At 52.3% G+C, this 23,487-nt stretch overlaps 1 protein-coding gene across 1 annotated transcript in view; it reads right to left on the bottom strand.

The window, feature by feature from the left end:
- The window catches only part of HIVEP3 (HIVEP zinc finger 3), a 413,652-nt gene that overhangs the window by 157,647 nt on the left and 232,518 nt on the right, over positions 1–23,487 (bottom strand). The gene's annotated exons all lie outside the window — the stretch shown is intronic.

Genomic DNA, 23,487 nt, shown 5'->3' with positions numbered 1-23,487 from the left:
GCTCCTTATTTGGGCAGTGATGTCAGGGGAAGTCGCAGGGGCCGGACCACCCACTTCTTTCCATTCACTCCCCAGAGTTTCCTGTCGCCGAGCACGGGGACCCCGCCGCTGGCCCGCGGCGCCTCTCCCGCCCGCTTGGCCTCACTGCCGGCCACTCCGGGATGCCCTCGCGGCCAGGGTCGCAGATGGGCCCGGGCGCGGCTGGCGGCTGCCAGGGGAGGGTCTCCTCGCCCGGGGAATCCCTGGCTGCCAGCGGCCGCGGGGAGGGTCTGCGCGCCGGCCTCCTCGGTGACAGGCCGTGTCACTCCGGGCGCCGCCCCTCCCTCCGCGCCCGCCCCGGCTCCTGCGCTGTCTTTTCCTCCTGGGCCCTCTAGGGAGGGCAGTCAGGGAAGCCCCGGTCGCCGCCGCCGGGGCCCTGCCACTTGGCGCCACGCCTTGGTCGCACCCGGGCCCAGCGGGCGTCCATCGCCGTCCCCAAAGTGTGCGCTCCCCGCCTTCCCCCTGGGTGCCAGCCCGGCTCCGGGAAGCCCGCGCCTCCCCAGGCGGGAATCCGCTTTAATGAGCTCTGGGCGGGGCGGGCCTGCCAGGGCCTCCCTGGGCTCAGGCCTGGGGTGGGGGCGGGGGACACCCCGGGGCTTCCCAATGGCTTGACTTTACCAGAAGCTGCTGGATCCCGGGATTTGGGCCTGAGTCACTCTGGTCCTTGCTCTGGCCAGGACCAAGAACACTTGAGCCAGCTCCCAGCCAGGCCCCCACAGTTATGCGGGAAGGCCAAGATCCTGAGATCTCTCTCCGTGATCTGTTATTTCACTGATGCCCACCAGAGGTTATTTGGCAGAGGTCAGCCCTCTGCCACAGTGGTACCAGGACTGGCCCTAGGTTTGGCTGACTCCAGAAACAGCCTCAGGAGGAGATAATGGAGCTGGGGGTGGAGGGTGTAGAGTGGGGTTAAGCCAGGACTAGAGTGAGGTAAGTTAAGTGCCTAGGATACAGAATTTAACCAACCACTCCCCTTCAGGGTCATGAAAGTTTGAGGTCCCACAGGAGAACTAAACACTATGCTGACCCAAGTTTCCAGGGGGATCCTTGGAGGCTCCAGGTTTCCTCCGGCTCCAAAGTCATGCCCTCAACTTCTCTAGGCCCAAAGGGCGGATTGGTGGCCTTGGGCATTTGTGTGTCTTCATACAACACCCTCTGATGGAGCCACCATCCTTCCTCCAAAACCAGAGCAAATAGACTCCTCCCAGAACCCCAGCTTTAATGGAGGGAACTCCCACTTTCTAAGGGGCACTACACTCCTAGGGGCAGAGAGGAGGAAGCTATGGCTCTAGGGCTTGCAGAGAGTCAAGGCAGGTGTGATTGCAGCTGGACACGGGTCTGCACACTCACGTACACGATTGCAAACCCAGTGACCAGCTGCCAAGCTGCCCAGCTGTTCTGTGGATCACCACCACCCCAGTCTCTCTCAACTTCCATCAGCTCCCAGGGCCCAATCCCAGCTCTAATTGGGTCATCCTCCTTCTGACAAAGCCCCAAAGGGAAGGACCACACTTCCTGATCTGGCATGCAAGGCCCCATGGACCAGCTGCATCTCCCAGAGTTCAGTCCACCCTGCCATTTGCCCAGCCATCACCCCCAACACGCACCACTTTGCACCAATTTCCACTTCTTGAGGTCTTCACACAGGCTTTCCCTCTGAAATGTCTTCTCCACCCCTCCGGCTGTCCTTCATACCCTGAATCCAAGCCTGCCCTTTATACAGCTCCTTCTCTTGAGCAGGGCAACTGGGGTGGGGTGCCCCCTGGGACAGATGCCTGCTCCTCACTCCACTCCTGCCCTGCCCCCACTGTCCTGCTTCCTGTTTTCTGGCTGAAAGCAACTCCAGGCAGAGGAGGTGGGTGCCTTGTTATAATTCATATGCCCTGAGGGGTGACTTTTTATCATTCACACACACAGGCTCAGTTGACAGCCTTGCTCCTGCCCTGAATCAAAGGACATCCTCCTCCCTTTTGAGAGGTGGCCTGGCCTCAAGGGACCCTCTCAATGGATTTGGTCACCTTCCATGATGCCACAGGCAACTCAATAGTTCCTCCCTCTACAGACTTGCCCATCACCTCACACTGAAATCAGTTATTGGGGGCCTCCTCTCCCTCAGACTGGGAGCTTCAGGGAACTTTCCATCTTGATCCTTCTCCCCTCCCAGGACTGATAAGTTTGCAAATGTTTAAGTGAATGAATGCTCCCGAGGAGCAAATCCTCAGACAAACTAACCAGAGGAGGGGGAGAATGTACCCAACCCAGAACTGTGGCTGATGTCCTACGGTCTCTGGCTGGGGGCTGGGATGGAAGGCGGGGTTCTCAGCTAGACTGGCTTGAATGCTCAGGAGACTGGGGTGGCTTGGGATTTGTCTCCTTCCTCCTTGCTCTTGACAAACTCCTCTGCAGCCATCAGCGAGCCTGGGATATCCCCTTGCCAACCCCCAAAAACACAGAGTCCTGAGCTCGCCCTAACAAGATGGAGGGGAAGGATGAAGGAAAATGCAATTTGTCAAGCCCCTTCATTGTACCAGACACAGTCAGACTTGATTCTCCTGAGCCTTCCAAGCCATGTGGGCCTTTCCAGCGGTAGTCATTCTCCAGGCCAGGAGTGTCAGCTGAGGAGCCTTCACCTAGCTCCTCCCACAACCATCTGTCCCCACTTCAAGACGCAGCCCCCACCTCAGTGCCGGTGCCAATTCTCACTGGAAGCCAGAAGGTCTTCAGGACTCCAGCCTCAGAGCTCAGAAAAAGAAGGTGGGGGTGGGCAGTCCTGCTTAGAGGCTATCAGCCTGACCTCGACTCTGCTCTGTGAGCCCCCACCTGCGGACCAGTCCCCCACTGGTCTGCAGAAAGGTAGACTTGGGGTGCAGGTCACCTTTCCCACACTGTATCTGAAAGGCAGGTGGTACCAGGTGCCAGTTCCTCCCCATCCCCTGCAAGCAACTGGGCCAGGTCTTGAGAAAGTCCCAGTACTTGGCCCTGGGGGCCTTCCCACATTCCTCCATTCCTCAAACATGAATCAGGCACCATCTCTGTGCTGGGAACATATAACACACAAGCCTGTGTTCACGGATGGAGACTGACAGGTAAACAGATATCCCAGTGTAACTTGCTAAATGTTACACTGCTGTTTGACAAGGTTGGAGAGGGGCGGAGTAGGGGGGCATACGAGATGGAAAGATAAGATTCATTCTACTTCTGGAGCTACAATTCAAGAAAACTGTGATCCAGGTGTCCCAGGCTAGAATGCTGAATGCTTGTTTCCATGGAAATGTTACACACACACACACACACACACACACACACACACACACGGCCTGGATCTGCTGTAAAGCCAGCATCACACTGTAGAGACTTTACAAGCTAAAAGAGATTAGAGCAGAGGGCAGTATTGGCGTCTGATCTGCCATCTAGAAGACTATCTCTGTGGAATTTTGTTTCCAGCTTATAACAACAAAATTAGACATACTTCTGGAACCCACTGTTGCCCCCAAGGAGCTAAGGACCACCACAGTGTGTTGGGAGCACTTTTAAGGTGGGGTGGAGCTGAGCAACCAGGCCCTGTGAGCCTTCTGGGTTAATTATATTTAGGTCTTATACTGACTTAGCAACCATCCCCTCTCCATCCTCCATCCCCATTGCTGTGCTTTCCTGGACTCAGATGCTTTGGTTGTTTTCCTATTTGGGGTGTGTGTGTGTTTGTGTGTGTGCATGAGCACGTGTGTGGTAGGTGCGCTCGTCATAGACCTGTTGCACATATGAAGCTTCTGTCCTAGGACAGATACTAGAGTTTGCATTTTATGGACATCACCTTCCTGAGGTCCAACCCTCCAGACTCAGTTCCCATCCTTTCCCTCCAGCCTGAGAACCGTGTTTCCAGCTTCCTGACTCAGTCCTTAACCCGATACTGTGGATAACAGCATGGGCCTTGGAGCCACATAGACCTGGGTTCAGACTCCAGTCCCACACTTAGTGTGTCACTTTGGGCATGTTACTTGATGTCACTGATCTTGTCGTTCTCATCTCCAAGGGCTGCTGGGAAGTTTTGAAAGATAGTGCAATAGAACTCTTCAAAGTACACAATAGTAGGTGCTCAGTGAACAGTAGCATTGATTACTGTCCTCCCATGTGGTGACTCAGAATCCTCCCCCTCTCATACTGCTCATCTTCATGGATGTGGGCATCAATCTTCTCAAGCCTGAAGCCAGAAGCCCTTCTCCATGCCTGGTGCCTCAGTTCAGGCCACCATCACCAACAAGTTCCAACAGCCTTCTCCCTAGCGCTGTGCCACGCTTACCCCTGCAATCCATTCTCCACACAGGTAGAACTCTCTAGGACACATTCAAGTGGATCCCTGTTCAGGGAAGCCACCCAATCTATTAGGGGCTTTAACAACAGAGCCTCAGTTTACCAATCCAAACCTCCCTCTCTGCACTCTCCCCATCCACCCTATGCTCCCACCATACAGAATCTCTCACTGTTTCTGAGCCTGCCAAGTGCATTTTGCACATGCAGTTCCCTATACTTTTTCCCTCACCCGTCTGCTTGGCTGGCTCCCACTCAGCCTTCCAGGCCAGCTCCGAGGCCACTTTCCTTGTGAAGGCTTCCCTGGCCCCCAGGTAGTGCTGGCCACTTCCTTCGCCATGAGCCTCCAGCACTTGATACGGACTGTCCTGGCTTGTGCCCCACTGTGAAAGTCATTTCTTCATGTGTCTGTTGCCCCCTTAGATTCTGCATCTCTGTGCACGACCAAATCTTAGCTCCAGGAATGTCACAGATATTCAGATCATACTGAACTGTTAACACACAGCTGCTCTGACCATCCTGCCTGGTAACCAGCAACTACAGGAGGCCAGTTGGCCTGAGGCTCATGGAATAGTTTTCCCCAAATGACAAAAGCATCCTCTTTTCCTATACTTCAAACTGAGACTTGGGTCTGGCCTGGGCCCTGGGACTGCCTCATTCTGGCTTTTCACCAGCATTTTGGGGGACTCCCACAGGGCTCAGCAGGCCCCAGGTGGGGAAGGCGGGGCCTTCAGTTCCAGGAAATCAGAAGATTAGTCAAGCCACACTCCCCTGGCAGCTGTGACAACAGGTTTTCCCCAAGCCAAGGGACTTGCAAGATCATCAATAACAACAAATATTTACTCTGCCCATGGCTTTGTGCCCACCAAGGGAGGTGCATAAGTATAGCATCAACTTCCATGGCTTGGATTAAGACGGATCTGGGTGCATGTCCTGGTCCTGACACTTACTGGCTGCTTAACTCCCCTATACCTCAGTTTTCACAGCTGCTAAATGGGGAGAATAAGACATTCCAGGAAAAAAAAAATTGGAGGATTAAATTAGAGCAGATGAAATTAAAAGAGAAAATGCATTTCAAGTATCAATAACAGAAGCAATATGTATTAGCCACTCAATAAAGAAGCTCCCCAACCCCCCAGCTCAAGCTCTTTGGGGGATAGTATGATGAATAAGACCTAGTCCTTGCCAACAGCTCATGAAGTGAGGGAAGGGGGAAATGAGAATTAAATCAGACCCTATAAACATGAACACAAGGTAAACAGCAACAGGAATGACAAAAAAGAGTTCTGGGAGTAGCAGATGGAGAGGAGAATTCTGAGATGCCCTTATATTCTTCTTCTCTCCTGAGACTTTCATCCAACCGATTGATATAACCCACGTGGCTAACCCAGGGCGAAGGGCTGGGCAGGGCAGGGGGTGGGCAGGAAGGAATCCCAAGGCAAGACAAATGAGGCATGAAGGATCCTGTGCTCAGGCAGCTCACAGTCTGGTTCTGGAGAGGCCTTGCACAGTACAGAAAATAACTATGACAACAGTGGATAAAAGCAGTGAATGCTGCCGAAGACATGGGAGAGAGAGATGAATACAGGAGGGGGTGGGGCCTAGTGCAAAGGCTACTTTCAAAAACCTGCATCCACAGCAAAGGACTGTGGAAGTGGCCTCACCCCATCCCTGCTCAGGCTCTGCTCCCCCTGAAGCCCTTCTGGCCTCTCACGGCCAGAGGTAAGAACCCCAATCCTTCAGCCTTCATCCTTGCAATCTTCCCACTTGCAGTCATGCCCAGGAAGGGCGTGGCCTGGGCCAGACAGCTCACTAGTCCGTAAACACAATGTGAATATGTATACTCCACCCTTTCCCCATGCTGTTCCATCTACCCGGCATGCCCTTCCTTCTCCCATCCCCCATCCACCCTTCCCTCCAGCTCCCCTATAAATTCTTCTTGCCTATTTAGTGAACTCATCCTATAAGCTCTCCTTCAAATGTCCTGTTTTTCTTATTTTTTCCTGACTTCCACTCTTAGCAGAATTGAAAGGCCCCTTCTCAATGATGTTCTGGTAATTAGCTTTGTATATACCATCAAAGTATTTCTCACATTATAGTAAAGTATTTGTGTCTGGTGCCCCAGGTTAGGAGAGGGTCTATGATTGGTACTTACTAGGTGCTCAATAAACAGGGCACCTGGAAGGCTTTCTCCTGAGGCTTCCCATAGCTGGGGGGTGGAATATGGCAGCCTCTGCCATTCTGCCTGGGAGTGCAGAGGAAGCTTCCACCCAGTCAGCCATGTGCCTTCCACCCTGAAAACAAGCCCTCTGAGAGCTGTCTTCCCCAGGCTTTTCTGCTGATCTCTTGCAACTTGCTCCTCAAACCCACCCTGAATTCTGACTGGAAGCATGAGAATCCCAGCAAGGATCCTGGGCACCTGCTGTGTCCTATTTAGAAAGGGCTGAGTCAGGCAAACTTATAAGCAGAGGCAATGTCCCAAAGGGCAGCAGGGTGGAAGGGTTGAGGGGAGACCTGGGGAGGGGGAGGCAGGCCTGTGAATTTGGTGGCTGGGTCTTGGTTTGAAGGTTAAAGATCAACAGCAGTCTGGGGGTGGGAGGAGGCTGCGATGGTTAATTTCATGTGCCATCTTGACTGGGCCATGTGGTGCCCAGACATTTGGCCAACCATTATCCCAGGTGTGTCTGTGGAGGTGTTTCTGGGTGAGATGAACATTTGGATCAGTAGACTTAAAGCAGATTATCCTCCCTAACATGGGAGGGCTTCATCCAATCTACTGAAGACCTGAATAGAATGAAAAGGCTGAGGCCGGGAGTGGTGGTTTATGCCTGTAATCCCAGCACTTTGAGGGGCCGAGGTGGGCAGATCACGAGGTCAGGAGATCGAGACTGTCCTGACTAACATGGTGAAACCCTGTCTGCACTAAAAATACAAAAAATTAGCCGGTTGCAGTGGTGGGCACTTGTAGTCCCAGCTGCTTGGGAGGCTGAGGCAGGAGAATGGCGTGGACCCGGGAGGTGGAGCTTGCAGTCAGCAGAGATCGCACCACTGCACTCCAGCCTGGGCAACAGAGCCAGACTCCATCTCAAACAAAACAAAACAAAACAAAACAAAGAAAATGAAACATCGGCTCATCTTGGGTCTCAAGCCTACCCACTTGCAGACTGGAACTTAATACCATTGGCTCTCCTGGGCTTCGGGCCTTCAGACTCAGACTGGAAATACACATGGGCTTTCCTGGAACTCCAGCTTGCTGACAGCAGGTCATGGGACTTCTCAGCCCCCATAAGCACACAAGCTAATTATTTACAGTAAGTCTCTTCCTGTATCTATATCTATATTTATCTCTATGTCTATCATATTGATTTTGGTTCTCTAGAGAACCCTTATGGATGGCTAAATCAGGACTTCCCCCAGATGCCAGGAGGACCTCATATTCTTTTTTTGGGGTCTCACATCTCCAACAACTCGGAAGTAACTGAGCATTTCCTTCTTTCTCATAGCTAGCAGAGGCCTCACTCCCTGGGAGGGCCTCTTTGCACAAGTTGTCACTCCTCTGTGGACTCCTAGCACTCAATATGGGCCCTAGCACCCAGTAGGTGCACAGTGATATTGACTAAACAAATGCACACCTCATACTTATTTGGGTAGTTCTTTATGGTTTGGGGCATAGTCACACCCACATCCTCATGGGTGTGATCCCAAGGCTCTGTGAGGGGCAGGGCAGGGACCATCAGCCCCAGTTCATAGATGAGCAAGCAGAGGCCCAGAGAGGACCTAGAAGCAGTTTTCCAGCAGAGGGACCGTATCTCCATGGCATGGGTTTTCTCTGGAGCAGCCATGGCCCATGTTTAGCAAAAACAGGAAGCTGCCCTGAGCCCAGGTGCCTCCGTCCCCCGTGAATTCATGCATTCTGTAACACATGTTCAGCCACTATTGGCTGGGCCCTGTTCTAGGGACTTAGAGTGCATCAGTGAACAAAATGGACAAAAATCTCTGCCCCGTGGAGTTTATGTTCTAGGGGAAAGAGACAGACAGTAAACAAGAAACAGAATAAGTAGGTAAACTATAGAGCATATTAGCAGAAGGTATGGACTATGGCAACAAGGCAGAACAGAGTAAGGGAACCAGGAATGCAGGGGTGGGAGATGAGTCACAAGTTTAAATAGGGTGGTTAGAGTCAGCCTCATTGAGAAGGTGGCATTTGCGCAGCAACTTGAAAAGGAGAAGAATTAAGCCACGCAGTTACGAGGAAAGGCCTTTATAGGCAAAGGGGCAACCAGTGCAAAGGCCCTACGTTGGGCATATTACACGGGGCTTAGAAGGCCACCGTGAGAGTTGTGGCTTTCAGAGAGATAAAAGAAGGCCCACACAGAGGCCTCCAACAGATTCTACCCTTCCTGGAGAGCAGGGCCTGCTAAGGCAGACAATAGAGAGCCAGAGGATGCCTGAAGGGAGGTGGGAACAGTAGACAAAGAAGAGGTGGGAAGAAATTTTCCCTGATTATCATCCCTTTCTGCTTCAACCAGACACCCCCAAGCAGAGGCAGCTCCTGCAGGGTAGGGGACAGGCCCCTCCCTGCCCTGCACCTCCTAAGCCTCCTTCTCAGGGGACTTGTGAGGAGTTAATGAAGTTGAGCCCAGGAAAGCACTGCAGGTAGCCTGTAGAATGCTTGGGCTCCAGCTGGCTATCACCATCACTGCCCAGCCTCAACAGGGAGGCAGGGGCTTCGCCTTTCCTTTACTACACACTGGCAGATGCAAGAAGCAGATCTGCTCCGAAACCTAGATGAAGTCGCAGTTAGCAGCCTAATTTTAGACTGAGCATCTGCTCTTCCATCCCAGAGATGCAGCTCTGTCTGGGATTTGCTCCTTCTGGAATTGCCGGAGAAACGAATCCGGCTCTATGGGTACAGGCACTGATGGTGTCCAGATCAGAGCTGACCAATAGGCCCCTGCCATGGGGAAGCCCTCAGGAGCTGTGCCACCCTGGCCATCCTGTGTCCTCCTAGCTGAGCTCCCATCTCACACCAACAGCCACAGAGTCCTATAGCTACCATCTTGGAGTCCCGCTCTGCCTTCTCAGAAAGCCACAGGTCAAATGGGGCTCCGCCTCCTGCAGAACAGAACACCACAGCTCCCAGCACAGACCCCAAAGAGTTCGTCCCAGGTGAGTACGGCTCAGTCAGACGAAGACTAGGAGAGCACAAAGGAAGGGCCAGTTGTTTGCAAATCTTCCCAGGAAGGCTTGTCAGAGGAGATGAGTTTTCAGTTGGATTTTGAAGAGTGGGTAGGTATTTATCAGTGGAAAAGCCAGGAAAAGCCATGGAGGCAGCGGAAACAGCTGAAAAGAATATGAAAGTTGGAGAATGGCCTGAAGGGAGGGAGAAGAAAGTGGAGAGACCCTGGTGGGGGTTGGGCAGGGGCTGCGTGCAGTTGAGTTGGGTCACAACTCCAGGCTAAGCAGTTGGAGTTGTGTCTGCAGGTGGGAGTCTCTGGGGGTCCTTAGGGCATGCATGTGCTCTGACAGATGGGTGTGGAAGACTTCCAGGTGGGAAGCCCATGACCCTTTTGTCTGGGAGAACCACTTTCCCTGTTGACTTCCTCCATGGTTTGCCAGGTCCTTTGGGGCCCTCCCCCCCTCCCTGGCACATGTGGGGCAGGCCCCGTGTGCAGAGCACAGTGTGGATGCTCAGTGCCCTCCCAGACTCCCACCTGAGCTCTGTCCATGCATCTCCTGGAATCAGGCCCATCACCTCCCACCCTTCTGACCGCTGCAGCCACTGCTTGGCCCTTGTCTGAATCCCCAGTTCCCATGGGCAGTGTTCTTTTGCTTCTCGGGCCTCAGCTTCTCTGCCCTGGAGCTGTTATCTCAAGATTCCTCAAGAATGACTCTGCAGTCCCACGTGCCTCTCCCTACTTTTCTGTTTGTGGGTGGCAAGCCCTGTTTTCTGGGCTAAGGACTTTCTACACATCACCTTGCTTTATCCCCCAACAATCCTGGAAGACGTTTATTATGTATCCCTTTTTACAGGTGAAGAAAGGGGTTTGATGAGCTTAATGTGTGACTGATCACACAGCCAGGAAGGATAGGAGGCTGTCCTCTCCCACCAGGTTCCCCCAGCCTCGAGGGCAGGGCTTGAGCAGTGATGCCCAGAGCAGAGACAGTCAAGACATCTGGCCAGTTCGAGTGGGGAGTGAGGAGAGTGAAAGAGGAGGAGGACTCACCCAGGGACCATGCCTGGATTCTCTTGAGAAAGAATGAGTTAAACACTTATGTAAAGAGATTTGCAAATAGATTCTACAAAACAACATTTGGATGATTTAAGTGTTAAGGAATCAGAACCATATGGATTAAATGTCCCTGACGTTACGTATGGTTTTAAAAATTAGAAGGAAATGTACCGGGAATACACATATATATAAAATATGTAAAGCCAGACCACATTTTTAGCTTTGTGGACATGGAGTTATTTGAAAAATACGGCACAGCTTCTCCCAGGCTGGCGGTCCCCCTGCCTCCACCCCAGGCCTTGTCTTCTCCCCCACCAAATGGGGCTCAGCTCCCTCCCCAGGGGCCCAGCCTGAGAAAGAGACTTCCTGGAACAGCCGGCTAGCTGCTCTAACCACAGGACAGTTGGAGCCAAACAGCTGGGTCAGGAACGGCTGGGGTCTCCCAGAGGCCAGATGGGTGGTCTCAGGTGCAAGGAGGCAGTGAGAGAATGCAAGTTTCCCAGGAGGACCTGTAAGTACTTATAGAGAAGATGTTGAGTAGCTCAGGAGAGGCAGACAGCATTTTCAGTTCATTATTGCTTTTGAACCTCCCTCAGTTTCCCCAGCAGCCACAGGAGGAAAGGGTTATTACCCCCATTTTATAGGAGGGGAGGCTGAGGCTGAGGCTGGGGAGGGCTGGGTGCTGGGCTCAGCTTACAGGCAGTGCACCAGACCACGACCTGGATTTCCTGGTTACACACCCAGAGCTTCTCCTCACTGTATCTCACTGCTTGAAACAAACCAAAACCACGAGCCTGAGCCCAATTTCTTGAACTCTAAGCATTTTTTTTCCCCAAGATTGTATTAGCTTCTCAAAGTTGAAGGTTTATCTGGCAGGGTACTTTTGAGGACTCCCTAAATATGAATAAATCAAGTTTGGTTGTGAGTTTAAATGGCACATGCTGTTGAGCTAGGGAAGACGGGATACAATGTTCAGTTTGCAAAAAACCAAACCATCAGAAATTTCCTGGCCAAGTCCTGGTGGTGAAGAGAGAGGATGAGAACAAAAAGCCAGTTCGTTAAAAGCATCACGTTAGGTGCCAGGAGTGTGGGACCTCCCTGGGTCCCCCACCCCAGCCTGTGCAGAAGGTGGGGTTGTCTTTCTTCTGCAGAAAAGGAAACAGACACAGAGAGCTTTGATGCACACACAGCTGCGTTTCTAACCCCGGCCTCTCTGACCCCAGGGCGGGCCATTTCCCTACACCCAGCTGGCTGGGGCCAACCTCCCCAGAGGGGCCTGTGACAAAGCCAGAAGCAGGTTTGTCAGGAGAACTGAATGTCACCCAGACATAATCCCAGTGCCAAGAAAGCTGGCCCTGAGTCTGTCTCACGTCCCGCCAGGTCTCCAATGTCCAGTCCAGTGCCTGATGTTTGTTAAATGACCATTAAACAAATCAATGGGTGAAGAGGAAGGAGGCGTCAAGGAGCCACTACATCCTCCCCTTCTCTTTCCTCCATTCCCCACCCATGCCACTGTTTTGTGGACACAAGGGATGGTCTTCACACGAATCTATTTATTCTGGCGACGCTTCATCCTGTTCAGTGGTATTCATGCTTACAGCTTGTCCAGAGCTCTCAGGGTGCTGACTGGAGCCTGGAATATTTCAAGGACATGGGATTCTCAATGCAGGAACCAGGGGAAAAGGAGAAAGGGCAGAGGAATGAGGACAGAGAAGGCGAGAGATTCCCTGCTCTGGAACTTCCTCCCTGTCCTGTACCCAGAACCCCTCCATAGAGTTTGCAGTAGATCTCCCCATTGATGGTTTTCCTACAATGGCCTATTAACAGGTATCCTTTGTCCGGGGTTATCCCAGCCCCACCCAGCTGCCAGCCACCAGGATGGAATCCTCACGCTGAGATCACAGATCACATCCAGCCGCCTTTCCACTCAAGCACCTCTGAGGAGTCCCTTTGTCTGCAGCCTTTCCCATGGTCAATTACGTTGGGAAAACACTGCCTATTCTGCAGTCATCTTGGAGTTCCCCAATGTAGACAGCAATGTACAAAGCCCTGAGAGGGGCGGGTAAAGAAAACAGCTCATCTGTAGTCCACACTTATTGGAACAGAACAGGTACTCCCCTTTTCCCCATCACACGTCCCATCCTCTGCACCCCATTTTCATGGCCATGGAATTCTTAAAATGCTGGCACAAGTAGCCTAGAAAGGCCCTCAGAGGCCTTCTGCTGGCTTCTCATTTATAGAACCACCCTCCCATGGGTGTCCCTGTCCCCCCACAGGTACGCCAAATGTCCTTGACTCCAGGCTTTAATCCGTACCCCTGTGTGCTCCAGGCCTGTCCTGCTTAAATCCTCTCAATGGCTTCCTTCTGCTATTGAGACGAAGGCCAAATTCTTCCACATGGTGTCCAAGGCCTGCTTCAGTGACCCCACCTGCCCCTCCTGCTGCATCTCCCCCTCGATCCACCCGGGGCATAGGGTCTTCTTTCAGTGCCCCCTGCCTCAGGGCCTTTGCACATGCTGTGTGTGTGCCTGGGACACTCTGCTCGTACATCCCTTCCACACCCAGCTGACTCCTCTTCAACCTTTCCATTTCCCCTTGCATGTCACCTCCTCAGGGAAGCCCTCCCCTGCCCCCAACTAAACCAAGCCCTGTGCACATTCCCCAGCACCAGGCATCACCTCTCCAGAGCCTCTCAGGTAGCAGCATTTAAAACTTTTATTTCTGTGTGTAGTCTTGTCAGATGAGAGTGACGTGTATGCTTTGCTCACCATGGAATCCCACATGGATTGTTTCTCAATGCCCAGCCCTGGGATCAGAGAACTGATCACCCTGTGATGTTAGTATTGAGGTGCTGTCTCCACTCAGAGCCTGCTGAGCCCTCCCTAGGAAGACCAGGAGAGTTTATCACTCATCGTGAATTCTCTGCACCTGGCACAGAATATGATTCAAACTCAGCCCTCAATATGGGCCTAAAGGAAAGTGCACAGGGGTGGTGGGCCAGCCCATGGGGAGGAGAACCAGGCCACAGGCTCTGCTGATGATTGCGGCTCCAGGGTGTGTCCACACGGCCCAGCTCAGACACAGCAAATGTTATGGAGCTGAGGTGACAAAGGGTCTTGGGGACTGAGGACAGCTGAGGAACTGCCAATGGCCAGGCAACATCTAATGCCACATCACCCCGCTTCCCCTCGACCAGCTCTGCCAAGCAGGTGTTTTGTTTTGTTTTGTTTTTGAGATGGAGTCTTGCTCTGTCCCTCAGGCTGGAGTGCAGTGGCACCATCTCGGCTCACTGCAACCTCCGCCTCCCAGGTTCAAGCGCCTCAGCCTCCCCAGTAGCTGGGATTACAGGAATGTGCCATCATGCCCCACTAATTTGTGTATTTTTAGTAGAGACAGGGTTTCACCAGTGGCCAGGCTGGTCTTGAATTCCTGGCCTCGTGATCTACCTGCCAATGCTTCCAAGCCTCAGTTTCCCTATCTGTAAGATTTAAGGAATAAGCCAATATATAATGACTTACATATTTTGCATCACATCATCACTGACTCAGTGCTTTCATCCATCCCAGGGTAATGCATGGTCATTGCTTTTCTTTCTCTGTTCAGTGTCCTCTCTCCCCTTTCTTCTGGCAAGAATTCCTTAGGAAACTGCCCCCCAACTCCACTCTCGATTCAGGCAGGGCTTCCCTTCACAGGAGGCCACCATCGTGGCCATGGCAGGGAGGGGCAACCTGTTTGGCCAAACATGATTGCCCACTGACCCAGGAGTAGTCATGTGGCCCGAGGTGGGCCAATCACAGCACCTCCCTGGGATTTTTCACCTTGCAACAGCTGGGAGGAAAGTCCACTTTTCGTTCTGGAGTCACCAGCTGGGATGGTGAAGGCTAGGAGCCAGCAGGGGCCATGGCCCTTCTCCACCCTGCAGTCACTGTGTTATGCCGTGTGGAGGATGACACCCAAAAGCAGCAGATGAGACTGAGATCAACACGAAAAGGAGTAAAGATGAAAAGAATGGGGAAAATAAGAGTCTGGTGATCTGATGATATTAGCTCCTGGATCTAGCCATGCCTGAGCTCCACCACCTACTCATCCCTATAAAATGAGACAATGAGACAAAATTCAGTTTCTCTTTTTCCACCCCAACTGTTGCTTTTAAACAATCTCCTTGAAAAGGCAGGAGGAATGAAAATGAGCCTGCACTGAGAGCCATGCACTGCTCTAACATGCTTCACACGTATCATCTGGTCTAATCCTCATGACAAGCCTATGTCGTAATAGAGAAATACAATAGTGTGAGAGAAGACAGTGGACGCTAGAAAAGGGTGACAAAGACCTGAGCTCTAATCTTAGCTCTGCCGTGCACCAGCTGTGTGACATTGAGTCAGTTCCTTAACTTCTCTGGGTTTATCTTTGCTTCACTATAAAATGGGGTAGTGATGCCTACCTCAAAGGCCATCAGGAGGAAGGATGAGACAAAAAAAAATGAAAGAGCCTAGAATGTTCTTGGCTAGGAGAACTTTAATATATGTTAGTTGAGCCTGCGAAGTCCAGAAGTCCTACAGCTAGTCTTGTTTCTAAGAATTAGCGTTGGCCATGGGGAAAAGAAGAGAGGAATGTGTGACAAGCTCCCAGCTAAAGTCCAATATCTGGATAATATCCAGCATTGGCCTGTAACTATCAAATCTCCAATGACGTGAGGCTGGCTGATGCATCTGCTTCCCCGCACACCAGGCGGTCAGGTGAGCTGCAGGAGCAACAGTTTTAGTGAGCGGTAATGGGTCACCAAGGCAAGGGGCCTGTTAATAGTTTCCAGATGGGCCTAAACTGCTTCCAGTCTCCCCTGCACAGTGTTCAAAAGATGGGCTAGGACTCTGAATAAAGCTGAACTTGACCTGGAGACCCCAGCTAATGGGTTATTGGCTTTACTGGGTTGGGGACAGGGCATGCCTCTCTGTGCTGGGCTGTCTGAGAGGTTGGCCTGTTTGTGTCACCTTCTGAAGAGCAATTCTAAAAAAAATGTTGCTCTGAATAAATATTTTGGTTCCATTTTGCGACGTGGCTGTTGGGGAGATTTCCATTGAGTGTGGTTTGCAAGGCGATTCTCCTCTGTTGTTTACTCTCGGCGATCCCCACAGCCTGTTCCTGGCAGGCATCTGCGTCTGCTGCACTCCTGGGCCGCTGGGACCTGGATGCTCCGCTCCAGAGAGAGGCTGAGTTGGCCGGCCCCTCCACTGGGAGCCTGATTGCGACAATGCATTAGGCAGCTGGCCACAGACCCACAGGGCCTCCCTACTCCCCAGCTTAACCTTGCCCTCCTTAGCCAGCTCTGGCCAAGACTGGTGCTCTTTTAGGAGTCCCATTCCCACCAACAAGGAGGAGGCTGTAATTAGCCCAGCTGCTCTAGGCCAGGGGCTTGGAATTCCTGCGGGCCTAGAGAAGCAGCCTTGTCCATTTCCTCTTCCCAGGGGTGGCCTCCTGCTCCCCCTCCTCTCCACCCACACACCTCTTCCCCAGAACCACAACCACACAGCAGCAGGCACTATCCAGTCTGAGCAGGACCACTGTCTCCCACCCATCCCCCACACATCAAAGCAACATGGAGAGAAACCCCAGCCCCCTTGGGCCCGAGCACACCATACCTCTTGGTTACAGTGACTGTGACGACTTCCCTACCCACTTGAGGCCAGGTCCCCAGGGCTGCCAAGGCTCAGCATGCCCAGCCCTGCTCAGATGATGACAGCTCTCCAGCCAGGAGGCCACACCTCATCTCAAAGAGGAAGTAGTTAGAGGTGGGAGCCTTAAGCACACTTTCAAGCCAGCTCATCTTAGACTCTGCTCCCTATCACCATTGCCAGATGTCCAGGGAGAAGAAGGATTCATGGGATCGGGGTCTGGCAATCAAGACAGAGAAATGGCACAAAGTAGGGAAGGTGGTTTCCAGGCATAGAGTGAGGTGTCACAGTACAGGACCCATGGCCCAGGGAGAAGGTGCTCCACAAGGATACATCTCAAGGATCCTGGGTGGGAGGACTTACATCACGACTGGGCATTTGGAATGTTCAAGACCCTTGCCATGGAGGTAGGGGCTGGCACACACTGTTCTTTCTCCCTCCTTTTTCTTCTCACCCCCCCAAAGCCACTCCCCTACTCTTTTTGACATGTGTCCAATTCTGGTGGCTCGAGTTTTCATGATGCAGGCCTTCTGGGACCCTGTTTTGTGGGTGAGGAAGCTGAAACTCCCAGAGGCCAGGGTCACAGAGCAGGCAAGGCAGAGCCTTGATTTGGGCCCATTTGTCAGAATCCAAGTCCAGCACACATTCCACGGCACCATGGCTGCCTCTGAACATAGAAAGGACAGATCCTATCTTCCCAGTTGGGTGCATGGGACTCATTTACCTGTACCTGCAATGGAAGCTGCTAGTCCCTCCCTGGCCTCTCTCAGTGGTCCAGAGACCAGTTGCATGCATTTGGGGAGGGGGCTGGTGGCAGGCATGGAAGACTGCTTTGGTATGGAGGGGAGCTGACCAGCCTACAAGGTGCTGCTGCCCAGCGTGGCTCTTCTGGCACCAGGTAGACCAGGAGTGTCCCTCCTTCCCCCAAGCTCTGCTTGGCTCCAGACTCTCAGTTCAGTGCCTGAAGGCTCAGCCCTACCCATCACTGAGTTCAGCCTGCCCAGACCTGGGAGGATGTGGGAAACCCAGTTCCATCTAGGGCTAGAATTAATTTTCTCACCAGAAGCCACAAGCCTTGTGGATGCTCTGGACTTGCCTCTACTCGCTTGCCACAGTCTTCTCCTAGTGCCCTTGGGAGGCAGGTCATCTATCTGGGGGTCTGACTTGAGCTCAATCCTGCTGCCCTAAGGAGAACTTCGGGTCCACTTTGCTAAGGGTCTGGCACCTGTCTGACCCCACAGCCACCCCCTCCATTACTGTACCCTGTGCCTCATCCTTTTAGCAACCAAGTCTGGATCCTGCCCTGAAGGGGAGATGGGCCAGGATGGTTGAGCCTCCTTCTAAGAGACACTGGCTGTCACACCCCAGGCACACACTGGTCCCTGGGATGACCATGTGAGCTAGACAGCTAAGGATGTGACACAGTCATTTCTCTACAGGTCAGGTTGGCAACCAGGTTTGACATTGGGCTACTCCTCTCAGGCCAAGCAGCTGAGACCCCTGGGCTCCATCAGTACTGAGCATGTCCAAGATATCTAAGGGGACCTTCTGGCCTTGTCCTCAAATGCCAATGATCTTCTTCCTGTCCAAACTGTAACTCTGGCAGGGAGTCACTCAGAGTGATAAAACAGTGGGAAGGATTGGGGGCAATAAGCTTCATCCAGAAAGATCACTTACAGGTTCTTAGTCTTATCACAATGTCCAGCCAGGCGGGGCTCAGCCTATAGTTCCAAGGCCATAGTCCCACCTGCTTCTTCTTGAACCAGCTGATGGCTGTCTCAGTCCCACCCAGGGCAGGAACACTGTCTTTTACGCTGGTGCTGGAAACACGAACCACACCTCTGCATGGAAACTGCCCTGTGCTCTTGCTCTGCTCTGTGATTCTCATGCTGGCATCCCAAATCTTTTAAAGCAGTATGTGGAGTTCCCAATCAACGGGCATCAAGTTTCAGTTAAGCCAGATGAAGAAGCTCTGGAGATCTGCTGCACAATATTGCATTAATACCTGTAGTCTACAACAACGCGTTGTGCACTTGAAATTTTGTTAAGAGGGTAGACCTCAAGTGTTCTTACTGCAATAAAATAAAACAGTATATGGCATATAAATCAAACAGGACAACCCCCTCTCCGTGGAAGCTTTTGTGAAAATAATCACAGCTACCAATGACTGAGACTTGCTATGTGCCACGATCTGGGCTGGCCATTTCGCATTTATTTAAGCCTCACAATAATAATCCCTGGAGGTGGTATTAATATTATTCCCAATTTGCAGATGAGAAAACTGAGGCCCAAAGTCTGTCCTATTCTAAAACTCTTGTCATTCCCCAGAAGCTGAGAACTGGCGTGTGTGTGTGTGTGTGTGTGTGTGTGTGTGTATGTGTGTTTGTGTGTGTATAGACACAGACTGCCTGCTGGAGTGCAGTGGCACAATCACAGCTCACTGAAACCTCAAACTCCTTGATTCAAGGGATTGTCCTGCTTTAGCCTCCCGAGTAGCTGGGACTACAGGTGTGCATCGCCATGCCCAGCTAATTTTTAAATTTTCTGTGAGATAGGTTCTTGCTTTGTTATCCAGGCTAGTCTTGAACTTCTGAGTTCAAGTAATCCTTCTGTCTTAGCCTCACAAAGTGCTGGGATTGCATCTGTGCACCACCATGCTGAGCCTGATCTGTGTGTTTTATCAATGGGCTTCGGAGATGGTTCTTGAGGGCCAGGGGTGACTCACAGTTGAACTAAAATGAGATGTGCCCTCTCCCCAGCAGAACATACTAAAGTGCTCAACAGGTACTCATGTGGTTGTGGGCCTCCTGCCTGTGCGATCCCAGGGTTAGTTTGTGAGCCACAGAGGACAAGGCACCCTTGCACCACATTCTTTCACAGGCACAGCTCTCGGGGCACACATCCTCTGGGCCAGAATGGCGCAGCGCTGGCCTGGACCCTCTCTCCTTGCTTCCCCAGAGACCATCCTACCGGGCTGGGCAAGTGATCCAGTGGGTTGGCGGCACCTGAGGGAGGAGGGGCTGGGAGGGAGACCTTGTGTTCAACTACGTGAGTTCCACTGCCACAACCTTGTGACTGTGTCCCCTCCTCCTGATAAGGACTGGCTGCCCCAGCTTGGATGTTCTTTCTGACTATGTGTGAATCCCGGTTCATTTACAAATCTGCTCCCAGCTCCCCTCTGGGAATGGTGAAGCCCTGCTCAGACACATCCTGCCTTCCTCTAACGCTCTCCCTGATGACATTTCCCTGGCCATTACATAATCAAGGGAGCCCAGCCTCCTTCAGCCAGGACTTTAATTGGAAAGCTCTTCCCCAAGGGTCTCGGGGGATATCGCTTGTGCCAGCTCAAGCCCTCTTACCTCTCAACTCTTCTCTGTGGTCTCCTTCTCTCTCTCTCTCATATGCACACAGGGACACGCAGGCACAGATATTTACATACCCCAGCAGCTGAAGCAGCTGAGGCCACATCTTCTGTGCCTGTCCTTGGCCACACTCAGTGGCTTGCATGCTTGGCGCTCACTGTGAACTATGCTGCCCTGGGTCTTTCAGGCCCATCCCCGCCAGGAAGTCTTCTCTGAGGACCTCCACGGGTGGCTCAGGGCTGGCCTCCTTCTGGCTTCCGTGGTGCTCTGTGTTCATGGCATTGCTGTAGATGTGTCTGTCTCCCTACCTAGGTCGTGAGCTCTCAAGGGTAGGCACCAAGCCTGATTCTTCCCTGTGCTCTCAGCCCCTGAATTGGCCCGGCCCTGAGCGAGCTCTGGGAGGGTTGATGGAGCAGGTCAGTGAAGCAGAGGGAGGACGCTGCCGAATACCCTGTGGTTGGTGTCTTGGGGAGCTCTGCATGAGCTACCCTACAGACTTTCCAGGAATACCACAAAATATCTGCTCTAGACAAACCAAAGAAATGAATCCAGTTTTCAGAGTGGAAACTGATGCCCAGCCGGGCACAGGTGGTGCCTAGGGATGCAGAACCTCTTGGTGGCAGAGAAGTCTTAAGGGGACTCGATGCAAACTCGCTTAGGCCTCTCCACCATCCTCTGCTGCCTCCGAGACCTCAGTAAGAGCCTGCGGAAGCTCACTCGGGGCTGCGCTCTGGGGAACTCATTTCTATTCCTTCCAATGGACATCTTCCAGGCCCTGGGCTTGGCCTGGGACTTAGTCCTGGTGCTCGCGGAGTTGTACAGACATGGACCCAAAGAGCTGCAAAGCGGGGTGAAAATCTAATAACAGAAATATGCACAAAAGTGCCACCAAGGAAGATGGAGGAGGTCAGAGGAGACACCGTGGAAGGAATGACATCTAAATTGGGTCTCAAATGAGAGTTTACAAGAGGACTAAGTGGAGATGGGAGAGGAGAGGAAGTGGGTGGTTCAGTGAAAGAGAAATGTGCAAAGACAGAGAAACATGAAACAACACAGCAAAATGGGGATCTGCCCAAGCCAGGTAGTGGGGTTGAAGCCCCAAAGACAGACGGGAACCTGCACTCGAAGGCTGAAGCAGTGGGCAAGGCCACATCAAGAAGGGCTTGAAAGCTACACTAAGCCAACTGGACCCCAGCTGGTAGGAAAAGAGCCTTATATTTGCAGTCCATGTGCCCTGTAACTCCCTTCCACCACCCCAAAGTGGTAAAAAGCACCGGTAGATGACATAATCCCACTCTATCCTTTACCCAGGCAACCCCCTAGGCCCTGGAACAAACACTTCAGCACTCATGGGAACTCCTCTTAGCCACAGACATCCTTGCATCTCAGAGCTGGAGCTATGAAGTGCTAACAATTAATCATTGCAGAGATGAGGTCATGGTGCCTTCAGAATATGAAGTCCTCAGGGATAAGTTTGATAAACAGGCTTGGAACTTTAGCAAAAACAGCTTCTCTTGAGTTTGAGTAAAGGAAAGGGTTATTATTGCTTGGCTCAGGGCTGGTATGGCCATGGCTTGAGGCTGGGAGGAAGCCCACAGTGGCTGTGTGTTTTCCCGTGAGATCGTACCCGCACTGAAAATCCTGGAGCATCTTCTCGGACTCTCACTAGGGCCCAGGACTCAGTAAAAATTCAGGAGCATGAGTCAAAGCAGCCTGGCAGGGGATGCAGCTAAGTTAGAAGAGGCTCAGGACCTGCAGGCAGCCCTCCGTGGTGCTGCCTCTCACTGCCATCTCTATACAGCACTTAGAGGTTCTTCCCATCACCGCCCTCCTGGTCCTATCACTGCTGGTGACCCTCATAACCCATGGAAGAACTCAGCAAGTTGTGTGGGGCGCAGGGTGTTGCTACGGAGCTCGGAGGACTATCAATCCCTAATTGGTTAGCAGCTGTGTGGTCCTTTGTCCTGTCTTCCAAAAGCACTGCCTTTAAAAAAGACCTTTGCCTGACCTTGAGATCAAGTCTGCTCTTCTGACAAATGTGGAAACTGAGCCCTGGCAAGGGGAAGTGGTTAACCCAGGGTCATGAGGGGAGGTGGGGACAGGGGTGCAGGAGGACCCAGGTCTCCTCACGGTCTGCCTCACCACTCTGACTTCCTGGAGGTGACTCAGCGAGACAGGCAGCAGAGGAAGGAAGTGGGAAAGGGAAGCCCAGCCTGCTGGATTCCAGGTCACCACTTTGTTAGTCCAAAGCCACCAACCACCTTGGCCATGCAGCTCTGCCTGGTGCCAGTGACCTTCCAGCCCTTCCTTCCCAAGGCTGCAGTTGCTGACCATTTCCTCCAAGGTCAAGCTCACATGGCCTCTCCAGAGTCTCCAGCGACTCCCTGCTGTACAGTCCCATGGTGCTGTCCTCCTGCTGGGGTCAGGAGTCACCTCCATAGACCTGGTATGTGGCTGCACTTGTGCAGGCTGAAGGTTCATCAATGAGATGAGAGGAGGTGTAATTACTGCCTCATGTTTAATAGCTGGGCTCTGGGGCCTGTTTTCAGTTCTCATCACTTGCTGGATATGGGTGCTTTGATCAACCTCCCTGAACTCAGTTTCTTTTTATCTTTTTTGTCTTTTTGACATGGAATCTCGCTCTGTCACCCAGGTTGGAGTGTAGTGGCACGATCTCGGCTCACTGCAAACTCCGCCTCCCGGGTTCACACCATTATCCTGCCTCAGTCTCCCGAGTAGCTGGGACTACAGGCACCCACCACCACACTCGGCTAATTTTTTGTATTTTTAGTAGAGATGGGGTTTCACTGTGTTAACCAGGATGGTCTCGATCTCCCGACCTCGTGATCTGCCCGCCTCGGCCTCCCAAAGTACTGGGATTACAGGCATGAACCACCACGCCCGGCCCTCAGTTTCTTTAATCTGTAAAATGAGGTTACAAGTAACAGTATATACTTTGTAGGTTGCTTGGAGAATTAGATGAGATAATGGCCTGCCCCAGACCATGAACTTAGGACATACTGGCTCTTGACATCAGCGACTGTGCTAGGTGTGTTCACATGCATCCTCTCATTTAATCTTCACAACCTGCCAGGTGGATACCATTATTCTCTTTCACTGGTGAGGTGAGGGCACACAGCTCATGGCCAGATGTGAACTTGATTCTGTCTGATTCCAGAGTCTGGATATTCTCCTGTCTGCTAAAGAACCTTCTCTTACTGTCATATGGTCAAGTGCCTGTGTTTGCCCTACTACCATGTGCTTGTGTGGACAGGGCCTCTTCTCCTCCGTGGATTCCAGTCCTGGCTCTAACACTTCTCAGGAATGAGACTTGTCTCTGAGCCCCCTATGTCCCATCCATACACTGAGAAATTGGCAGTCCCCCAGCCTTCTTCTTGAAGGAACACACAAGATGGATGTGATGGTGTTCTGCAAACTGTACCTTGCTGTTTGAATGCAAAGTGTTACTCCCCCAAGCAGAAATACTTTTGGGACTGTTACGAGTGCAGCCTGAGGGTAGAGATCCAGGAGGACCAGGGCCTGTAGGAGCACCTGCCTTGGCCACCACAGGAACTGCTGCAGGTCCCTTCAGTCTGTGGCTTTCTATATGTTGAGAGCAGGTCCTTGAGAGCAAGGCAGGGAGGTTGCAGATCCAAGTCTTTGTTTCCTTGCCTGTTTCCTTCACTGCACTGTAAGTTCCTCAGGCAGAAGGAATGGCTCACAGCATATCCCTTAGATGGATGGCATTCACCCCCCTCTCTAGCCACATGGGCTCCTGGGAGCTCACGAAGTGGGCCACGCCGCTTCGCTCCCATGCCCAGCTCAACCCTCCAGGGGAAGAGATCATCCTTAGCTCATGAACCCGGGTCTCCATCTCAA

Source organism: Piliocolobus tephrosceles, chromosome 1 (genome assembly GCF_002776525.5).
Source record: "Piliocolobus tephrosceles isolate RC106 chromosome 1, ASM277652v3, whole genome shotgun sequence".
Classification (NCBI taxonomy): domain Eukaryota; kingdom Metazoa; phylum Chordata; class Mammalia; order Primates; family Cercopithecidae; genus Piliocolobus; species Piliocolobus tephrosceles.
This window is presented reverse-complemented; position numbering and strand designations above follow the sequence as displayed.